Source organism: Leucoraja erinacea, chromosome 15, assembly GCF_028641065.1.
Source record: "Leucoraja erinacea ecotype New England chromosome 15, Leri_hhj_1, whole genome shotgun sequence".
Lineage (NCBI taxonomy): Eukaryota > Metazoa > Chordata > Chondrichthyes > Rajiformes > Rajidae > Leucoraja > Leucoraja erinaceus.
The window spans coordinates 16,912,043-16,933,428 of record NC_073391.1 but is presented as its reverse complement, the minus strand read 5'-3'; positions in this window follow the sequence as shown (position 1 = coordinate 16,933,428).

Genomic DNA, 21,386 nt, shown 5'->3' with positions numbered 1-21,386 from the left:
CCTGTACAACTGCAGAAGGACCTCTTTACTCCTATACTCAAATCCTCTTGTGATGAAGGCCAACATGCTTTCTCCACTGCCTGCTCTACCTGCATGTTTACTTTCAGTGACTGGTGTACAAAGACATCCAGGTCTCATTGCACTTCCCTTTTTCCTAACTTGACACCATTGAGATAATAATCTGCTTCCTTGTTCTTGCCGCCAAAGTGGATAACCTCACATTTATCTACTTTATCCTGCATCTGCCATGCATCTGCCCACTCGCTCAACCTGTCCAAGTCACCCTGCAACCTCCTTGCATCCTCTTCACAGTTCACACTGCCACCCAGTTTTGTGTAATCTGCAAATTTGTTGGTTACTTTTAATTCCATCATCTAAATCATTAATATATATTGTAAATAGTTGCGGCCCCAGCACCGAGCCTTGTGGCACTCCACTCGCCACTGCCTGCCATTCTGACAGGGACCCGTTTATTCCTACTCTCTGTTTGCTATCTACCAACCAATTCTCTATCCATCTCAATACCCTACCCCCAATACCATGTGCTATAATTTTGCCCACTAATCTCCTGTGTGGGACCTTATCAAAGGCTTTCTGAAAGTCCAGATACTACATCCACTGGCTCTCCTTCATCCATTTTACTTGTCTCATCCTCAAAAAATTCCAGAAGCAGGATCTTTCATACGTAAATCCATGCTGACTTGGACCATTTCTTTTACTGCTCTCCAAATACGCCGTTATTACTTCTTTAATAATTGACTCCAGCATCTTCCCCACCACCGATGTCAGGCTAACTGGTTTGTTATTCCCCGTTTTCTCTCTCATTCCTTTCTTGAAAAGTGGAATAACATTAGCTACCCTCCAATCCACATGAACTGATTCTGAATCTATAGAACATTGGAAAATGAACACCAATGCATCCACAATTTCTAGAGCCACCTCCTTGAGTACCCTGGGATGCAGACCATCAGGCTTTGGGGATTTATCAGCCTTCAGTCCCATAAGTCTACCCAATACTATTTCTCACCTAATGCAAATTTCATTCTGTTCCTCTGTCTCCCTAGATCCTCTGTCCTCTAGTACATCAGGGAGATTGTTTATGTCTTCCTTAATGAAGACAGAAACAAAGTACCTGTTCAATTATTCTGCCATTTCCTTGCTCCTCATAATCATTTCACCTGTTTCTGCCTTCTAGGGACCCACATTTGTTTTTACTAATCTTTTTCTCTTAACATACCAAACAAAGCTTTTACTATCCTTCTTTATATTCTTGGCCAGCTTACCCTCGTAATTCATCTTTTCACCCCATATTGCCCTTTTTGTTACCATCTGTTGTCCTTTGAAAGTTTCCCAATCCTCTTGCTTCCAGCTACTCTTTGCTATGCTGTACACTTTTTCTTTTAGTTTTATTCCATCTATAATTTCCCTTGCCAGCCACAGTTGCCTCTTACTCCCAGAAAATCTTTCTTCCTCTTTAGAACAAAATGATCCCGCATCTTCTGGAATATGCCCCAAAATTCCTGTCATTGCTGTTCCACCATCATTCCTGCTAGGATCCTTTTCCAGTCGACCTTGGCCAGCTCCTCTCTCATGTCTTCATAGTCACCTTTATTCAACTGCAACACTGACACTTCTGATTTAACCTTCTCCCTCTCAAATTGCAGATTAAAACATCATTACTACCTCCTAGCAGTTCCTTTACCTTGAGTTCCCTTATTAAATCTGGTTCATTAGACAACACCAAATGCAGTATTGCCTTCTCTCTGGTAAGCTCCAGTGCAGTCTGAAGAAGGTTTTCGGCCCGAAACCTTGCCCATTCCCTTTGCTCCATAGATGCTGCCACCCCCGCTTAGTTTCTCCAGCAATTTTGTCTACCTAGGCTCCAGTACAAGCTGCTCTAAGAATCCAAAGAATCCATCTTGGAGGCACTCTACAAACTCCCTTTCTTGGGGTCCAGAACCAATCTGATTTTCCCAGTCTACCTGCATATTGAAATCTCCCATAACCACACCTTTGTTACATGCCAATTTTAACTCCTGCTGCACCCTATACCCAGGCTACTGTTTGGGGGCTGTAGATAACTCCCATTAGTGTCTTCTTACCTTTATAATTCCTCAAATCTATCCACAGTGATTCTACATCGTCAGTCCCCGTGTCACTCCTCGCAAGGGACTGAATTTAATCCCTAACCAACAGAGCTACCCCACCTCCTCTGCCCACCTGCCTGTCCTTTCTACAGGGATGTATAACCCTGAATATTCAGTTCCCAGTCCAGATCCTCCTGCAGCCATGTCTCTGTAATCCTCACAATGTCATATCTACCAATCTCTAACTGAGCCTCAAACTCATCCACTTTACTTCTTATACTTTGCGCATTCATATATAATACTTTTAATCCATTACACACCTCACCTTTCACATTGATTCCTATTTCACTTGGCCATACTCTCCTATCCCTTTGTGAGCTTTCCGTCCTAGTTTTTAGAAATACAGAGTGGAAACAGGCCCTACTGCCCACCAGGTCCATGCCAATTATTGATCACCCATACAATTGTTATATCCAACACCCAAGGAACAATTTACAGAAGCCATTTATCCGACAAAAACATGCAAGTCTTTAGATTGTGGGAAGAAATCAGAGCAACTGGAGAAAACCCACATGGTTATACAAACTCCATACAGACAGCACCCATGGTGTGAAGCTGGGTCTCTGGCTCGACCACTCGACCACTGCATGACTGTGTCACCCTGAGTCTCCCCATTTTTACAGGGTCTCATGTAGATTCTTATTTTCAGGATGCCAGGATTTATCTTCTTCCTGGTTAATTATTTCCGAGTCTTTGTTTTTCTTATTCCACTCAATTTGTGAATCTTTCCAACTGTGATATTTGTCAGTGGGAAGTCCAGTTACATTACATATTAAAATTATTTTATCATTCATCATCCTATCATCATGTTGCAGATTTGACACAACAATAAATCATTTTTCCCTGTGCATTGGGATGTCAGTACTGAATTTTAACCCCAACACAGGTAACACAGCTCTCAGGGCGACCCACCTGCTGACTCCTCTAGTTTAATTTATCACACTCCTGTTAGGCAAATTAAGCCTTCACTTACGCAGATACGGAAATCATTAAAGGATAGACCCCTGGAGTTAACCTTTGGTTGGTGAAGCAAAGATGGACCAATGGCTTTGAAGCTATGCCTCGAGACAAAAAAGGAATGGGATTGACCATGATTACAATCATTGGTCAGAAAAGCAGCCACCATAATCAAAGACCTTTCCCACCCTGGTCATTCCTTCATCCTGCTTCTTTAGAGCACATTCAGATTCAGAAACGGCTCCTTCCCCTGTTATCAGGCTACTGAGCAGTCCTTCCATTAGCAAGTGTACAGTCCGATTCTCCTCCTTCTGATTGCGGACATTGGACTTTGGAATTGTTGCATTAGAATGCTGGTATTCTGCACTTTGTATCTTTCTTCTTGTTCCACTTATTATAATCACTTTAATTTCATGTTTCACTAAGGCCGTCTATAGTCCAAGCTACTGTGGCTTAATGTCCCCCTGCGCTCAAAAGACAGACAGGAACTGCTGAAGGACAATGAGTCCATTAACGCCCGATGGAAAGAGCACTTCCAGGAACTCCTCAACCGTGAAAGCACAACTGAAGCAGACATTACCCACTGCATCCTTCAGAGCCCCATCAGAGAAGACATGGAAGAACCTTCCACAATGACAGAGGTTCAAGATGCCATCAAGAGCCTTAAGAACAACAAGGCCACCGATCTGGATGGGATCCCAGCTGAGATCTTAAAGGAAGGTGGACCGGATCTCCTGTACCACATCCACACGCTACTCCTCAAGGTCGGGGAAAAAGAAGAACTTCCCTCAGAACTCAGGGATGCTCTAATAGTGACCATTTTCAAGAAGGGGGACAAGGCTGAACTTGGACACTACAGGGGCATCTCGCTCCTGCCAACAACAGGCAGAGTCCTTGTTCGTGTCCTCGCAAACCAACTTCTACCACTGTCTGCGCAGGTACTCCCAGAATCACAGTGTTGCTTCCGCCCACCCAGAGGTACAGCAGACATGATATTCACAGCACGCCAACTCCAGGAAAAATGCCGTGAACAAAGGCAGCCTTTGTACATGGCCTTCATAGACCTGACAAAGGCTTTTGACTCGGTAGACCACCAGGTTCTTTGGAGCATACTTTCAAGGTATGGTTGTCACGACAAGTACATCAGAATATTGAGGCTTCTACATGATGGCATGTCGGTCACAGTGCCCAGCAACTGCGGCTCTGAGTCCAAGCCTTCACTGTGGAAATGGGAGTCAAGAAGACCCAGATCCTACATCAACCTCCACCCACCCAGCCGTCTACCCAGACCACTATAAAAGTGGACGACACCACTCTTGAAAACATTGACCACTTCCCCTACCTTGGCAGCATTCTTTCCTCAAAAGCTGACACCGACTCCGAGGTCAACCATCGCCTGAGTTGTGCCAGCGGAGCCTATGCCAGACTCAGGAAAAGTGGCTTTGAGACCAAGGCCAAAGCTCTGGGCTCCTTCAAACTGCTGGTCTACAGTGGCTTTGAAGACCTGCAAGGTTGTATGGAGCCGAGTCATAACAATAGCCAATAGCTAGTCAATAGCTGCAGGAGTAGGCCCCTGTTGTATGGAGCCGAGCCAGACAATAGCAATAGACATGACTGATCATCCCCAATAGGTGCAGGAGTAGTTCCAGCGGCCCCTACGCCAGACCAGGAAAAGTGGCCCCACGCAGCCCTCCCAAACTGCTGGTCTACAGCTGTTGGCCTTCAATGTGATCATGACTGATCATCCCCAATCAGTACCCCGTTCCTGCCTTCTCCCCATATCCACTGACTCCACTATCTTTAAGAGCCCTATCTAGCTCTCTCTTGAAAGTATCCAGAGAACTGGCCTCCACCGCCCTCTGAGGCAGAGAATTCCAGAGACTTACAAATCTCTGTGAGAAAAAGTGTTTCCTCGTCTCCGTTCTAAATGGCTTACCCCTTATTCTTAAACTGTGGCCCCTGGTTCTGGACTCCTCCAGCATCGGAAGCATGCCCTCTCATCCTTCTAAACTACAGAGTATACAATCCCAGCCGCTCCATTCTCTCAGCATATGACAGTCCCGCCATCCTGGGGATTAACCTTGTGAACCTACGCTGCACTCCCTCAATAGCAAGAATGCCCTTCCTCAAATGAGGGGACCAAAACTGCACACAATATTAAACTACCAGTGTGGTCTCACTAGGGCCCTATACAACTGCAGAAGGACCTCTTTGCTCCTATACTCAACTCCTCTTGTTATAAAGGCCAACATGCCTTTTGCTTTATTCTCTGCCTGCTGTACCTGCATGGACCATCTACAGCAGGCACCTGAGAGCTCTGGAACAAAAGCATCAAAGATTCTTACGAAAGATTCTGAGGATCAGCTGGGAGGACAAATGCACCAACATCAGCATTTTGGAGCCAACATGACCAGCATCACCACCACAATAATGCAGCACCAACTTTGATAGACAGGCCATGTCATCTGCATGTCCAACACATGTCTCCCTAAACAAATCCTGTACTCTCAATTGAAGGAAGGTCGGCGAGCCCCCAGTTGGCCAAAGAAACGCTTGATGGACAACATCAAGAACAGTCTGAAGAAATTTCATTTCATAAGGCAACTGGGAGCACATTGCACTGGACAGGTGTTCCTGGAGGAAATCCGTGCAGGAAGGAGCTGCACTTCACAAAATTGAACTACTCCAGGTCGCAGAGACAAAGCGACAGCACCGTAAGGAGAGAGAGAAGGGGGCTTGACGACTACCAACCACCGCCAGTCTCCATTGCCCACGTTGCACCAAGGTGTGTGGATCGCAGATTGGCCTCTACAGACAACAGCAGACCCACAAGTAGACAACCCTATGGAGTGGCAGCCGATGATGATGAGACTGACTCCCCCCCCCCCCCCCCCCCCCCCCCCCCCCCCCCTTCCCAATCCTTTCCACTCATCACTTTAATTTCATGTTTCATGTATTTTGTGTTTTATGACTGTTAGACCAATATCCCTCCTGGGATAAATAAAGTTCTATCGTATTGTATTGTAATAAACCTAAACCTAGTGTGTGTATGTATGAGTGGTTGCTGAGACAGGATAGCAATTAGCTATTACACCAGCTACTGTTAAATAGCCATGTCAGTACTTAGTGTTTAAATGGCATGAAATATCAGGTTATTAATCTTGATCTAAAAATGTTGGCAACTATCACCCGCACATTCATTATTCATGTTTCATGTCACCACAGAAAGAAGACATCACATTGTATATGACCTTTGCAAATTTTGAATCGGGGTCATAGGGATAAGACATGGAAACAGGCTCTTCCGCCAAACCTGTCCATGCTGACCAAATTAACATTCTGAGCTAGTATCATTTGCATGCAGTTGGCCCATATCCCTCTAAACCAGTGGTTCCCAACGTGGGGCGTACGCCCCACAGGGGGGAAATTTGATTTTTATGGGGGGCAATTGAGCGCGACTGAGGAGGTCTGGGTCCAAATTTTCGATTTTTATTTTTTTGGATTTTCCATCAGGTAAACATATGTAGTTTATGTTTCAGATGTTATTTTGAGTAAATAATTTTTTTGGGGTAAAAAAGGTCTTTATTGTGTAGTTATTACATAATCACCGCGCCATCGCTCTTCATGCACGTCGCACGAAGCGCGCGAGGTCATGGGAGAACCTTATTTATTGAATTGGATTTAGAAATGCGATTCAAAGAGCTTTTGCTAAGTTACCCTTATAATCTCTATTTCCTCTGTTTTCTCTCAAGGGAAAGCAAGGGGGGGGGGGGCATCAGGATTTTAGAGGTGATTAGGTGGGGCATGGCCAAAAAAAGGTTGGGAACCACTGCTCTAAACCCTTCCTAACCATACATCTGCCCAAATATCTTTTGAATGTTGTAATTGTATCCACTTCTATGACTTCTTCTGGCAGCTCATTCAAGATACAACTACTCTTTGAGTGAAAGATAGGTCTCTCTTAAATTTTACCCCTCTTACATTAAGCCTGTACTCTCTACTTTTAAAATCCTTTACAATAGGATAAGACGGTGAGTGTTCACTTAATCCATGCACCTTGTGAACTCGTATATATACCTCAATAAGGTCACCCTTCAGTTTCCTACGCTCCAAAGAAAGCATTCTCAGCCTATCCTATAATGCATGTCCGTGTGTCCTGGTAACATCACGGTGAATCTTTAGTGCATCTGTTCCGACTTAATGGTATCCTTGCTGTCGTGTGGTTTCACCAACGACTTGAACAGCTGTATCATGATGTCCTTACTTTTGTGCTTAATTCCCTTCCCAATGGAAGCAAGAGTTCCACATGCCTTCACCGATCCACCTGAACTGCTATTTTCAAAGAACCATACAACTGTACTCCTAGATCTCTCTGTTCCGCAACATTCCCCAGGACTTTACAATTATCTGTGTAAGTCCTGCCCTGCTTTGACTTACCAAAGAGCAACATTTGCCATTCCTTGGCCAACCATCACAACTGATCCAGATCCTGTTGTAAACTTACATATCCATCCTCACTGTCCACTATGCCACCAATATTGGGATCATCTGCAAAAGAAAAGACTAACAACATTAACTACATTGTCATCCAAATCATTAATGTACATTGCAAACAACAGTGACCCCGTTACCAACCACTGGTCACCGGCTTCCAATCAGAAACACAGTCCTCTACGATTACCATTCATATTCTTCCACCAAACTAATTTTGATTCCAATTGGCCAGCTCACCTTGGATTCCAGGTGCTTTAACCTTCCAGACCAGCCTAACCTGTGGGATCTTGTCAAAGGACATGGTGGAAATACCCACTTTGGGAATTAATTCTCATACTTCCCAACTTCTAGAAATGTCACCTGGCCTTTTTGGCACCAATTCTTTTTGGCACCAATCCTATTTCCACCTACTTATTGGTGACACCCACTTATTGATTACATCCACATATTGGTGACACCTTTGCGTCACCAATCTTATTCTTCCCACTTATTTCCTTACAAAATATTCTCTCTCACATGACCATCAAGTCCACCCTGTTCTCTTACTGCCCACTCACATTGGGGCAATTTACTTCCTTACCACTACTATGTGACTGCCTTGTTGCAACACTGACCTGTCAATATTACAATTAATTGAAATTTTATTGTGTATGTGGAGACAGACGCAAACCATGGTTGAATTAATATTCTACTGTCCTGTCATGTCGAGCCAGTAAATATCAATGAATTGTCATGAAATATTAAGCTTTATAATTACTTGGTGTTTCTCAACAGGATACAAAATGGGTGACAACAACTAGCTAAACTGCATTGCCTAGAGCTCAGTGACATCCATGAGAAGCAATGCTTTATGGCTACAATAGATGATAGAGGTCACAAAGGGATTAAAATGAATCGGGGACATATTACAAAATGGTACAATGTAGGAGAAGTGAGTTCCAAAGTAGAAAAAATGTATCACATTTTAAGACAGCCAAAAGACCCTTACAGATTAATTCTCAGATGAGGGCAGATCAGCCAGACATTTGAGTCAGTAGACATCCCTGAAAACCTTGATGCAGTACGCAATAATATCAATGACCCAACACCACCTGGGCAAAGTTGCTTTTTCAAATGTTGCATTCCAACAAGTGCAATTAAATACAGACACTTCTCAATGCACCCACCGCACCTTAGCACCATCCCCTGAAAACCATTTGGAGACATCCTTTCATGTATTTCACCCATTTCATGCCATTGCACTCTAATGTGTAAGAGCCTTCCAAACATCCAACAATTTGGAAACTTTGCCACCATCTGTATCACTGGAACTGACCACACGACACTCACTGAGCTATTTCCTTCTAACAAGCAAGATAAAATGGAACAACCAGAGTGAATATGAGTTAACCAGAGAGGAATACACATACTTACAAATCCTAAGCACATTGAGGAGAGTGATGTTAATTTTAGGGGCAGCAGATGCCAGATCCGGTAGCATTGTCATGAATCTCACACCCCAACTCACACTGGTCCTTTAAGATACAGGTGATGTAGTCAGGCACCTCATTCTTCTTGTGTAGGAAGGAACTGCAGGTGCTGGTTTAAATTGAAGAAAGACACAAAAAGCTGGAGTAACAGCGGGTCAGACAGCATCCCTGGAGAAAAGGTATAGGTGAAGTTTTGTGTCAAGAACCTTCTTCAGACTGTCAGACAGTATGATAAAGAGTCTCAGCCTGAAACATCACCCATTCCTTTTTTCCCGAGATGCTGTCTGACCATCTGGGTTATTCCAGCTTTTTGTGTCTAACCTTCTTCTACTCTCCACATCAAAACCTTAATTTTGAACCTTTCTCATTTAATTACCTAATGAACGTACCCCAGCCAAGTTGTCCTCCAACTGATGACCAGGATCGCTGAAATACTGCCCTGCGAGGGTAGTGGTAGTTCCACACAGTGTGAACCTGCTATTCTCACTCAGAAAAATTGCATAGGCCTCCCTTCCCTGCCAATACAGTCACTGTTGATTAATAGATAGATTGTTGCCACTCATGTCTAGGAAGTCCATTTTGTAGTTTAGAGATACAGTGCGGAAACAGGCTCTTCGGGACTGCACTGACCAGCGATCCCCACACATTAACACCATCTACACACACTCGGGACAATTTTCATTTATGCCAAGACAATTAACCTACAAACCTGTACGTCTTTGAAGTGCGGGAGGTAACCGAAGATCTCGGAGAAACTCACTCAGGTCATGGGGAGAACATACAAACTCCGTACACACAAGCACTCGTAGTCAGGATCGAACCCGGGACTCGGGGCTCTGGTGCTGTAAGGCAGCAACTCTACCGCTGTGCAACCATGCGTTAATTCTATGTCAAAAATTATAGCTGGGCCTTTTGAGTTCAGAACTATTTCCTTTGCATTCCCCTACATTAAATTACAGCGGGCATCTATTAAACGTGATGCAAGTAGCATAGTGGCACTGCATTGGAGGCTAGGTGCAGAGGAACACAATCTGCAGAGGTGACTAAATCTGCAGGAATACCTGTTTCTGAGCAGACACTGGAATCAATCAGTGATGTACACTGCAGCTCAATCTATCACTTCTGGTGGACTTCACTATGGTCCTGCTCTCACTAATACGTCATCTCATGCAGACCACCCTACAAATATCTGTGCATTCTGCAAACACCATTACATATCATCATGGGACCACCTGAAAAACAGGTCCAGATGATTTTCCAAAAATGGATACCTTTTAGTTCAATGATTCAATGATTCAACGATTCAATTTAACTTTATTGTCACATGTACCTAAGTACAATTAAGTTCTTTGTTTTTGCAGACAATACAATAAAATCATACGGCACACTTCACCTAGTCAGTACAAAAAGAATCGCCACTTTTCTGGCGCCGAAGTTTCAAAAGATCTTAGTACAGTCTTATCTTCTCACAGCAGTGAACAGCTGGTACCTTCAAATGTCTGAAGGGTCTTGACCCAAAATGTCACCCTTTCCTTCTCTTCAGTGATGGTGCCTGTCCCGCTGAGTTACTCCAGCTTTTTGTGTTTGTCTTCAGCTTCAAATGTAAATTTTGTTGATCAAAATCCAGGCAGTGAGAAATGGTAATATTCAGATTTAGTCTCTCCAGCCCACAGACCTATATAATAACTTATTTGAGATGCCCAGTACTTGTAAAGCTGCCATCTGAATTGAGAATGGAGAAATGGATCTATTGACTGTAAATATTCTGATAATTAATAGCAGAGGAATGGGACATGGAAATGGAGTTCATATAATGAACATTATTCAGTTGCCAGCATTGTTTTCTTCATCCATTAAGCAGAGAGGAAATGTTATCACTTAACTGAATAAGCTAACCACAGCATGTTGTAGAAAAACCTGTCACGGTGACTTGGATTTCCTCAATAAGGGTTTTGTTCAAAGCAATGAGAAATGGTTGAGGGATTGCCAGTAAATGGAAACAAGTGCATAATGGATTGAAGAAAATGACTACATCTAATGGTTTAGCTTAGATTGGGGACTCCCTGCATATTTTATTTACCTTTTCATTGAACTTATTTGCTTCATTTTATTGGCAGGGCGCAAGTGGCGATCAGCATGTAGTGGCAGTAACAGATGTTTTACTTCAATTTCCATGCATCAGTTTGCAACACAATCACTAGGTTTTGTTTCCTGAGTATTCATGGCAATATTTCAGATGTTTAAAATATACTGTCCATTCTGATAGTCAAACAAAAATTAGCTTCTGAGTAACTGAAAGGAAAGTAATTACAGTGTGTATCTGATCACAGGATATTGTTTGGCTTAAGTAAATTAGAAATCGTATTCTTTGACAAAAATTAAAAAGGTTGCAAATGTTGAAAATCTTAAATGAATATAGAAAATGCAGCAGGTCAGGCAGCATCATTGGGGTGAAGAACCGTATTCATGCTTCCGGTCAATGAACCTTCATCCCAACAGGAAATGTGAGAAAACAAAGGTGCTTTAACTTGCAGAAAGAGCAAAGGGTGGAGGTCAAACCATTAATCTCCAACACTGTTCCAAAGAGGCACAATAGCATCTCATTGTCCCCACTGACATGTTGTGCCCATAGGGTAACAATACTAAACTCAACAATTTCAGATAACCAGATCAATAAATAGGATTGCAAGTCATATGCCGGCTGGCCCAAATATATTTCTATTTTATGACTGGACTTCACTGCACAGGTGCAGAATTCAGAGATGAATTGCCTCAGGGGGAAAGCTTTGCTGATGGTTCTTTACAGATTTGTCAGATAAAATATACTTTTGCCCAAAGGCTCAGAACACAGTAGGTGTGTTACTGGTAGGAATTAAGAGCAGTCTATAATTATTTGCTATGGCCACATAATGCCTTAGGTCCTCCATTACTTTGTTCTAGTTAATCTCATCCCCAGTTATTCATTGAGTCTGGCATTATGACAGATGGATTTAATATTTTGTCATCAACATGGGTTTACTCTCGATAGGTTTGCTCACCAAATTCTTGAAAATGAGGATAAGGAGGTTTTAAGCATTTAGACAATATGGGATGCGGCCCAATAAGAACTGAGTAGAGAAAATACATCACTGATTTTTTATCAATGTCATCAAAATCCTGGAATTTCCTACCCATGTGTGTACATGCAGTACCATGGGAATGCCCTCTATTCAGGAACTGCATTGTTTGAAGAAAGCAGCTGACCAATACTCTTTGTGGATTGCGGCCAAAGTTCTATGTGGATTGACTTTCATAATAATCTGAAATGAGAACCCAAGATGCTTGAAATTCTCAATGGGTCAGCAACATCAATTTTTACCCATCACAGATGCCACCTTGCCAATTGAGCATTGCAGACATTGTCCTTTTGACTTAATTCATTGCTTTTTTTCTGCTTATAATTCTGCACACATAATTCAGGTAATTTTTAAGCACATTTGAAAATAAACATTTATTATGCTTAAAATATTAACATGCCCATTTCAATTTTGGCATGTGTATATTTGTTTTAAGGGAATTTCAACACTAAAAAATAAAACCAATTAAACACAAACAATGGCATTGTAAGTTTAAATCCTTTCTTGGTATTTTGCAACTAATTCTTAAAATATTGATTTTGAACTGGATACTACATCCTCACTATGAAAAATGATTGGCTACATTTATACTTAAGATCAATTAATCACTTGCAATTATTATGAATGCAATGACATGAATGGCATCATCATTTTGCTGTTAATATTTCTCCCAGCTGACGATTTGCGGACGTCTTCAGCAAAAATGTTCACACTACCAAAAATAACAACTCAAAGATTTATATAGCATCTTATCACAGCTTTGTGAAATGTCTCAAAGCACTTCATGCAAATTACTCTTGAAATAGTCACTGCTTCAAAGGTGCTAATTGACATACAGGAGGACGAAGAGGGGAACAATAATTAAATAAATAACTGGATTTTAATGTCCCTTTAAGAGCATTGTTCAGACATGGGCCCAGCTCAGTTTCAGCTCAGCATTATGTTTTTTGCATTATCGCAATGAAAAATGCTGAAGATACCAGGAGTAATATCTGTACTTCATGGAATAATGGTAGCCCTTACTGGTTTAACATCTCGGCAAGGATAAGCTAACATTGCCTCATTATTTTTTCATATTAAATTAGATGCTTATATCATGGCCAAACAACCTCTTATTCAACTGAGCCAAGCTTAGAATATCGGGATAAGGATTTCTTGACAAGAGCTGTTGTGACATTAACTTTCTTAGTTTATAGAAAGAGACACCTTTGAATGGTTTTCTGTGTCACAGCTGTCGGGAGGTGCTGGAGCAGCACTGTGTGTTGTCAGGGTTTTTTTTTTCACCTTAATAAAACACAGTAATAGGCACCAAAAGCCTGACCATCCCTAACTGAGCAGCACTGCTACTGAAATAACAACATAATATTGTGCCAGCATCATGCATTACTTTCTGGTTCATGCAATTGTTCAGACTGTGTTAGGCATTTAGCTATTTTGTTTTTGTTATGGGGAGAGTCTGGCACGTAGAACATTGAATCTGAAAAAAAGCTAGTACTAGTAATAAGGATAATAACTCAAGGAAATATATATGCAGAAAGTCCAAAGGGAAAATTATCAGAAAGAATGTGAATATGATGGCACTAGATTATAAGGAATGAATGGGTGCAGTGACTTTTAAAAAGGAAAAACATACATCAGTGTGAAAAACAGAAAAAGCTGGAAAAACTCAGGCAGAATATGTGGAAAGTGAAAGTGAGTTTTAATGTTTCAGATTGAATACCCTTTGTCAGAATGACAATCAACAGAAGTATGCATTAAAGTAAAGATTGTTTGGTCCCCCAAAGAGGATAATGCTATGATACCAATACAATTCAAGATTAAGTTCATTTTCCATTATTAAGGTCTAATACATCACCTGTAGGAGCAACAGAAATAATTCATGCCCCAAAATAAATGACAGTCTATCATAAAAATAAATGTGACACATTGAAAGACTATTAACAGTACTCTATGGATTTATACGTAAACATATACTCCTTCATATTAGAGAGAAATGTATGCAAGGCCTTTTTGGATACAGTATGTTCAAATTATAATCAGAGCTATGTATAGTATTCATTTTCCATGGCATAGTTAAAACTATTTTGTTGTACTTCAGAATCATTGGGATCAGGGTTAGGACATTTGGCCCATCATGACATTGAAAGACCAATTAACTGTGTCACCTTTTTTATCCTCTTCTATCCACACAGTGGGTATATGGAACACGGTGGGTATATGGAACAAGTTGCCGAAAGGTATTTGGACAGGTACATGGACAGGAAAGATTTAGAATGATATGGGCCAAACTCGGGCAGGTGGGATTAGTATAGATGGGGCATCTTGGTCGGCATGGATAAGTTGGGCCGAGAAGCCTGTTTCCATGCTGTATACTCTATATCTGTGACTCTATTTCTTGCTTTATGTAAAAAAAAATCAAATTCATTGAGTTGCTAACATTTCTAATTCAGGATTTCCATTGCATATCTGCTTCATGAAAAAACATGTTGCTCTAACCTTACTTTTCCTTTCTCATTTGTCCTGAATCTGATCCAACATGTACAGACCTTTTAGTCTTGGGAAACATTATTTCATTTTTAAACTAATACAAAAACTTCAATAAACAGCTCTGTTAACTCTCTCCATAGCCATCTCTACTCCGAGGACTTCTTTCCCATCTTCATGTAATTAGTATCATTCTTCATGATAGTCTCTGATGTATCTCCTCTGATCTCTCCATTATAAGTTACGGTGCTCAGAAATGGGCTCCATGTGTCAGTAGCAGCCTATTCATGAGAATTATAAAGTTGTGCCTTGTATTCTATATCCATGGCCATCCAAAGGGGGGTGCGATGGGCGTGGTCGCACCCCCCTTTTTTTCAAGAGTAAAAAAAATGCAGAGTGAAAAAAAATGGGGGCGCTTTTTTAAAATTCTACACCAGGACAGGGGGAGCCCTACCTTTGGGCTCCTTGGCCCTCTTGCAGCCGTACAGCCACTGGATGAATCCTGGCGTTGCACTAGATGACCGAGGGGCAGAGGCTTGTTCTTCCCCTGGAGCGGTTCGTTGCCACTATCGCTGCTCGCTCTCTGGGCAGTTCACGCTTATAAACTTGAGGGCAATACTTTGGAAGGCGGCATCGGCAGCAAACATCTCCCTGGCCAGGTTCTCAAACACCTCAGGCTCGAGTCAGCTGTGCTTGAAGAAGCTGTCCAAGCCCGAGCAGGCTCAGAAGAAGCGGCAGCTGAGGCAATCTGCCTTCACCAACCCAACGCTTGAGTGGCTCCTTGGGGTGACCTGCTGCTGCTTCTCGGGGCGCTGCTGGCGTGGTTACTTGTGCACCCTGGGATGCTGCTGGTGTGGCGACTGCGGGCTGGCGTGGCGAGGCTGGGGGTGGTGAGGGGGGGAGAGGAGGGGGGTAGAGGAGAGAGGAGATAGACCTGGGAGAGGAGGGGAGGGGAGAGGAAGGGGAGGAGAGATGTGGGGGGGAGGGCGAGAGCAGGAGAGGGGAGAGGAGTGGGGGGGGGGAGAGGAAGGGGCGGGGAGGAGGGGGGGAGAGGAGGGGGAGAGATGGGAGGAGAGGAGGCAGGAGGGGGAGTGGGGAGCAGGGGGCGCGGGCATCAACCAAATGAGGAGGGAGGGGGGGGGGGGGGGGGGGGGGGGGGGTGACGACACTCGCAGTGCGAGCAAGACTGTGCAGACTTCAAAGTTGATCAGATTTTGATGATTTTCATTAATAACTCGAGAAATAAAACATGACATTTTCAGATAAGGCGATTTTGGACTCCAGGGGAAAAATCTCTACTGGAATGTTAAACTTTTACCATTAGCACGTCGTTTTTCGAGATGTGATTATACACAAACAAACACACACACCCATTCCGTATTACACCAATCCTCTTTCTCTAGTCCCACACATGTGATGACGCGCTTCGACACAGGCTGCGGGGATGGGGGGGGGGGGGGGGGGCTGGGGCTGCTGCAAAGGCATATGTAAATGTATCCATTCCGATTGGACATCTGGGAGCATTGGGCATTGTGACATCACACGATTGAACGTTCACCAACATGTTATGGGTGAGAGCTGTTTTATTTTTTTTAATTGGGGGAAAGGGGGGGGGGGGGTTTATTAAAAATGTGTACATAAACACGACAAAATTTAATCAGGAGTGGATACTTGGAATGAAAAGTAAAATCTCTACCGAAATGGAAATAATCTCGGCGTTTCTGTGTGTGATGATGGCGTAGCAATGAATCAAGGGCTGGCACCCACAAGTCAGGCAGAAACACACACACACACACACACGCACGCACACACGCACACGCACGCACGCACGCACACACACACACACACACACACACACACACACACACACACACACACGCACACACACGCACGCACACACACACACACTCACACTCACACACACACACACACACACACACACACACACACACACACACACACACACACACACACACACACACACACACACACACACACACACACACACACACACACACACACAGTTTTATATTATAGATAGATAGATTAGACCAAGTGGGACACATTTGGTCCCGTCCCCTCAGCACGCGGTTACAAGGGGAGGGGGGCAACTTGCGGCATCACACACACATTAACCATCACCCACACAAACACACTAACCACCCCACCCCGCCACACAGACACACTAACCACCCCCTTGATATTATATATCAAGGGGGGTGACAGGGACAGGGAGATACAGAGGGGGGAGACAAAGGGTAGGAGGCCCGGGCCAAGCCGAAGGGAGGGGGAGAGGGGAGGAGAGGGTGGGGGGGGGGGGGAAGAGAGGGGGGAGAGAGAGAGGGGAGGGGAAGAGAGGGGAGGGGGAAAGACCCGAGCCGGTTTGGCCGACGCAGTCTTCAGCTATGATCTTTGATCTTCAGTCAACAGGGCGACTTTTGAACAACCGGGGGAGGAAGGAGGGGTGGGAGGTGACGTCAGTCACAGCGTGAGCAGATGGCAGGCAGGCAGATCCATTGTCACGTCATTAGCGAAAAACAGGCATATTGATTTCAAGGTTTGATCGGATTTGTGAACATTTTTATTAATAACAAAAAAGAAAGCACAAAATTTTCAGGTAAGCCGATTTCGGACTGCAGGGGGTAAATCTCTACCAGAATATTTAAAAACATCCCATTCGCGCATCGTCTTTTCGAGAAGATGTGAAAACACACAAACCAATAAATAAACAAAAATGGTTTCACAATTCAGTAGTACTGATTTTCAGTATTCCATACTGATATTTGAGAAAACATGAGGTTGCATGCAAAATACTGATTTTCAAAATTCCAGTTTCTGTATAGTACGTTTATTGCATTTATGTGAGAAATATTGATTTCCCCAATAAAATACTGATTTTCAGCTATCAAAATACGGAAATGCTTGGTGAAACTTGGTAGCTGCAATTATCCACAATTACGTGTTTGAGAATTCAAAATGTGAATTGTGATCTTGTTTATGAGTCATCATGGAACAGAATTTGTTATAATAGTATGACAGTAAAATAGGTTAGTTTGAAAGCAGTCATAGTAATGTAAATGCACCATTTAGTTTGACTTCAATTTTCATGATGGAAACTAAATAGTTGAACTAAATGTTGTATTCACATCACTATTCCTTGTTGACATTGATGTGATGCGAAGTTGTTAGGTTAGGAGGACCATTAAAGGTACACAGCACACACTAACACAGTCGAACAGTAACAGGCAATCAAATCAACACACAAAACAGTTTCTAAAAAAGTGTTTTCTTTACTGCAAAAACTTACCGTATTTTATTTGCACTTTTTGCATGTTCCTTTATAACATTTTACATAACATTTTACGGCAGTCCAACTTGATTATTAAAACAAGGACAACTATTTTTGATTTAAAAGAATGTATACAACAATGATCCCAAGCACCCCATTCCACCTTATTACTCTTGACTCAACCAAAATCATTTCGGAAATATTGGTCATAAATTTGGTGCAAAGATGCTCCAAAATAAGGCTCAGAATGCACCAGCGAGCATCTAAAACCCCAGAGATTCCAGGGCCCTTAAGCGGGCCCTGGACCCCAGCCACGAGGGACTTCGCACTCGTGATGAGCACTGCCAGCACATTATATCACATACATTTTTTGTAATCCTGTCATGCCACCCCCCTTTTTGAAACACTTTGTATGGTCCTGCTATCTCTTGGTTTACAGCAGAACTCCAACAGCTCCGCCAGTCTAAAGATGAGGCCTACAGAAGCGGGGGTGCAGACCTCTACAGGCAGGCCAAGTACAAGTTGAGAAGAGGAATCAGACCGGCCAAGGAAAGGTACTCTGAGAAGTTGAGGAGCAAGCTCTCAGCTAATGACTCATCTTCAGTGTGGAAGGGCTTGCAAGAAATCCCCAGCTACAAGAGACATCCCCTTCTTGGGCAATCGTCAGCTGATCAACGACCTGAACGAGTTCTACTGCAGGTTTGACAGACAGAAACATAACCATGGTACCCCCCTCCCCCCCTCCCACTCCTCCCCAATCACCACTTCACACCTACTTACAGCCTGACTCCAGTCTGCGGAGGCTGGGCCCTCATCCACTGCCCACCCCCTCCTTGCTGCCCAACATCAGCTTGCCCACTTCTCCATCACTAACAATAGAAAATGAGGAGATGGAAAAGCTATTCAGGAGACAGAAAGGCCAGAAATCTCCAGGACCCAACAATGTTTCTCCTCTACCCTCAAGCTCTGTGCCAGACTACAGACTGATTTTCAATCAGTCCCTGCAAAGCTACACAGGCCCTGCCTGCTTCAAAGTCTCCACTATTGTTCCTGTACCCAAAAAGCCAAGGATTACTGATCTTAATGATTACAGGTCTGTCGCACTGACCTCTGTAATCATGAGACCCTAGAAAGACTTGTGCTGGCCCACCTGAAAAATATCACAAACCCCCTGCTGAACCCCCTGCAGTTTGCATACCGGGCCAATAGATCAGTGGATGACGCAGTCAACCCAGGCCTGCACTTCATCCTCCAGCACCTAGACTGCCAGAGGACCTTTGCAAGGATTTTGCTTGTGGATTTTAGCTCTGAATTCAACACAATTGTGCCAGAGCTACTATATTCCAAACCCTCCCATTTGACTGTGCCTGAACCCTTCTGTCAGTGGATTACCAACTTCCTGACAGACAGGAAGCAGCATGTGAGGCTGGGAAAGTACATCTCGGATCCGCTGGCCCTCAGCATAGGAGCACCGCAAGTCTGTGTACTCTGCCCTCTCCTTTACTCTCTCTACACCAACGACTGCACCTACACAGACTCCTCTGTCAAGCTTCTCAAGTTTGCGGATGACACAACCTTGATTGGACTGATCCAGGATGGGGAGGAATCTGCCGACAGACAGGAAGTGACACAGCTGGCGGCCTGGTGCCAACACAACAACCTGGAGTTTAATGTTCTTAAGACAGTGGAATTGATTATAGACTTTAGGGGAGATTCCCCCTCCCCTCCCCTCACTCACCATCAACAACAACACAGTCTTTAAGTTCCTTGGAACCATCATCTCCAGGGACCTAAAATGGGAGGCCACCATCGACACCACAGCCAAAAAAGGCCCAATAGAGGATGTACTGCTGCAGCTGAGAAAACACAATCTGCCATAGGCAATGAGATGGTCCAGTTTTATACTGCCATCATAGAGTCTGTACTCACCTTTTCCATCATGGTCTGGTCTGGTTTGGCTCAGCCACCAAGCATGACATCCAGAGGCTGCAGTGCATTGTTCAATCAGCTGAGAAGGTTGTTGGCTGCAACCTTCCCGCCCATTGATGAACTGCAAGGGCCATGAAGCGAGCGGGTAAGATCATCTCTGACCCCTCTCACCCTGGCCACAAACTCTTTGAATTACCTACCTGCGGGAGGCGACTCCGGACTGTCAAAGCCGCCACAGCCAGAAATAAAAACAGTTTTTTTCCATGAGCAGTAGCTCTACTCAACAGGTCTGTAGCCTCCTTTTGTTCTGGTATTTTATTTTACTCTTCACATGATTAAATTACAATGTTTTATTTTTATTGTCTATTGTATATCATGTTGTTATCCTTGGGAGCAAAGCACCAAGGCAAATTCCTTGTATGCAAACATACTTGGCTAATAAAATGTATTCAATTCAATTCAATTCTCTATATATAAAATCTGGGAGTATAATTAAATCCAGGTGCTCTATCGACAACTGTCTCAATTTATCCTGTCACTTTCAAATAATCTTGGAGATGAATCCAGGAAACACACAGCGGATAAGGCAGCATCTGCGGAAAGAGAAACAAAGTTAATGTTTCAAGGCAATGACACTTCACCAGATCAGTATTTTTTATTATTATTTCAGATTTTACTTTTATTGATGTCTATTAGTTTTCTTGAGTAGGGATTCATTGGCTGTAAATTATATTAGGATACTCTAAGGACACAAACCTGCTCTTTCCTTCTTTTAACATTACACCATGAAAAAAAGATCATGAATTTTCACTTGAAATTTCTGATGTGAATCATAACATTTGATTTGGTAAATTAAGCTAGTCTTATGGTAAGTGGCAATTAACTGATCCAACCTAATATCAGACAGTTGTTGTTTTGGATTAAGACAGAAAATCAGCCAACAGTAAGATAAGGAAAGTGTTAGGTAGTTAGATGAGAAGTTTGTGAGCAGGTACAATGTTGAGCAGACATTACTTACTTATTTTTTAATACATTTGATTGATAATGGGTCAGTTATTTATTGAATTGAATCGAATACTTTATTGTCACGTGTAACATCACAGTGAAATTCTTTGCTTGCAAACCCAAGGTCCTCCCATGCTGGGTCCTCCATTGCCCATTGTTCTACCCCCCCCCCCCCCCCCTTCCCCCCCCCTCACGGCGCTCCCCCCACGCCGGGTCCTTCAGTGCAAGAAGTGATGGATTGAATAACAATGCATTGTTTCCAATAGTTAGATAAAAACAAAACGTTTTGAGTAGCTTAAACGCTAAAAGCTAACTCAATTAAAATATATTGATTGCTATATTTTGTTTCATTGTGCAGCTATAACAAATTAATTATAATCTGCTTTTATTAAAAACAGGTTATATGTACATTACAACTCAGCACCAATAGTTTAAAATCTACATTGGATAAATTCGAGACGTCTGTAGCTTATGTCCTGTGCCATGATTTTAAACC